This window comes from Camellia sinensis, chromosome 7 (genome assembly GCF_055761805.1).
Source record: "Camellia sinensis isolate YWXY chromosome 7, ASM5576180v1, whole genome shotgun sequence".
Lineage (NCBI taxonomy): Eukaryota > Viridiplantae > Streptophyta > Magnoliopsida > Ericales > Theaceae > Camellia > Camellia sinensis.
This window is the reverse complement of record NC_138967.1, coordinates 42,948,485-42,951,050: the sequence shown is the minus strand read 5'-3', so window position 1 is coordinate 42,951,050 and position 2,566 is coordinate 42,948,485. Positions and strand designations below refer to the sequence as shown.

At 35.7% G+C, this 2,566-nt stretch overlaps 1 long non-coding RNA gene across 1 annotated transcript; it reads left to right on the top strand.

Annotated features, from left to right (window-relative positions):
* The first annotated feature begins 237 nt into the window (after positions 1-237).
* Positions 238-2,566, top strand: LOC145794638 (uncharacterized). The gene is made up of 2 exons (XR_014334566.1): positions 238-304; positions 2,191-2,566. It is a non-coding gene; the product is annotated as an uncharacterized LOC145794638 (long non-coding RNA).

The following is a 2,566-nucleotide window of genomic DNA, read 5'->3' as shown; positions in this document are numbered from 1 at the left end:
TCCATCAATCACCAAATTAGAAAATTAGTTTCCACATAAGATTTTCTTAGAATACAACCAAATTTATTTTTTTGCTGTGTAGTCTGAAATTTTGTGGCAAAATCTTGATAGATATTTTGTGTATCGGTGACCCTTTTAATAATTTCATCATATAACATTCATTTCATGTCCACTCTCCATTGATTTCATGTATAGTGCAATTTTAATTTAAACTTTGATTTACAATTCAAATGTTATAGGTTATTGGCTAATGCAAAGAGATAAAGAAGCTGCAATCATTCGTTGGGGGCAATTACTACATCAAGTAAGCTTTGACTATATTTTAGGACATTTTTAATTTATTTATCAAGTTAGTCATTTTAGTTTCTACATCTATGATCTTGAAACTATATAACCTTATTAAATTTAATAAGTCTAGTTGTCAAAAAAATGGGACTAGATACGTCATTTAGACAAGTCAGGGGTCAGACTCGAGGGAAGAGCATAGCACGTCTCATAGCTAACAATGGTGGTAACAAACTTCATCAGAGAAATCTTATTGACAAACACTTTTGTAAGTATATTTTTCATAATTTACTTTTCAAATCACTACAAGCATTTCATTTAATATGTTTGGTTGTGTTGAACAAATGGGACCTCGATTGGATCAACGGTTAGAAAATTAGAAGGAAAATTGTAAAACACAAGACTTAAAAGGCCCGTTAGGGGGCCGAAATTGCGAAATGACCACCGAAACCACCGAAACTTGGCACGGACAGCTTGTTTAAGCCTAAATAGACTTGTAGGAAAAAACGGGACCTCTATTGGATCTCCGGTTAGAAAATTAGAAGGAAAATTGTAAAACACAAAACTTAAAAGGCCAAAATTATGAAATGACCACCGAAACCACCGAAACTTGGCACAGACAGCTTGTTCAAGCCTAAATAGACTTGTAGGAACAAACGGGACCTCGCTTGGATCTCCGGTTAGAAAATTAGAAGGAAAATTGTAAAATACAAGACTTAAAAGGCCCGTTTGGGGGTCGAAATTTCGAAATGACCACTGAAACCACCGAAACTTGGCACGGACAGCTTGTTCAAGCCTAAATAGGCTTGTAGGATCAAACGAGACCTCGATTGGATCTCCGGTTAGAAAATTAGAAGGAAAATTGTAAAACACAAGACTTAAAAGGCCCGTTTGGGGGCCAAAATTGCAAAATGACCACCGAAACTACCAAAACTTGGCATGGACGGATTTTTCAAGCCTAAATAGACTTGTAGGAACAAACGGGACCTCGATTGGATTTCCGGTTAAAAAATTAGAAAGAAAAATGTAAAACACAAGACTTAAAAGGCCCGTTTGGGGGCCGAAATTTCGAAATGACTACCGAAACCACCGAAACGTGGCACGGACAGCTTGTTCAAGCCTAAGTAGATTTGTAGGTGCAAACAGGACCTCAATTGGATCTCCGATTAGAAAATTAGAAGGAAAATTGTAAAACACAAGACTTAAAAGGCCCGTTCGGGGGCTGAAATTGCGAAATGACCACCGAAACCATCGAAACTTGGCACGGACAGCTTGTTCAAGCCTAAATAAACTTGTAGGAACAAACGGGACCTCGATTGGATTTTCGGTTAAAAAATTAGAAGAAAAAATGTAAAACACAAGACTTAAAAGGCCCGTTCGGCGGCCAAAATTTCAAAATGACTACCGAAACCACCCAAACTTGGCACAGACAGCCTTTTCAAGCCTAAATAGACTTGTAGGAACAAACGGGACCTCTATTGGATCTTCGGTTAGAAAATTAGAAGGAAAATTGTAATACACAAGACTTAAAAGGCTCGTTCAGGAGCTGAAATTGCGAAATGACAACCGAAACCACCAAAACTTGGCACAGACAGCTTGTTCAAACCTAAATAGACTTGTAGGAACAAACGGGACCTCGATTGGATTTCCGGTTAGAAAATTAGAAGACAAAATGTAAAACACAAGACTTAAAAGGCCCGTTCGGGGCCCAAAATTGCAAAATGACCACTGAAACCACCTAAACTTGGCACGGGTAGCTTGTTCAAGCCTAAATAGAGTTGTATAAGCAAACAGCACCCGATTGGACTTCCCATTACAAAATTAAAATCAAAATTGTGAAGTTCATATCGAGGTTTTTTTTTTTTTTGTCAATCTAATATTATTTTTTCTTTTTTCATGTGACAGATTGGCAATGGTGGAAAATAGTTTGGGCTGCATCAGCAGATTTGATTTTGTGTTTTTGAAAATATTTTGACATAGGATTTTGGTAAATGATTTATGGATCAAATGTTTAGCATCAAAATATTTGGTTTTGTGTTTTTGCAAGTTTTGTGTTTTTGCAAATATTTTGACATAGGATTTTAGTAAATGACTTGTTGGTTAGATGTTTAACATAAAAATATTTGGTTGTAATTTTGAAAATATTTTGACATAGGATTTGGTAATGTATTTATGGGTTTGATGTTAGTAGTTTGTAAGTACTTTGGTATGCATGTTTTAGATTGTCAGAGAATTGTAATTATGTTTATTGGGATTTTTCATAGTTATTAATTTTGAATTA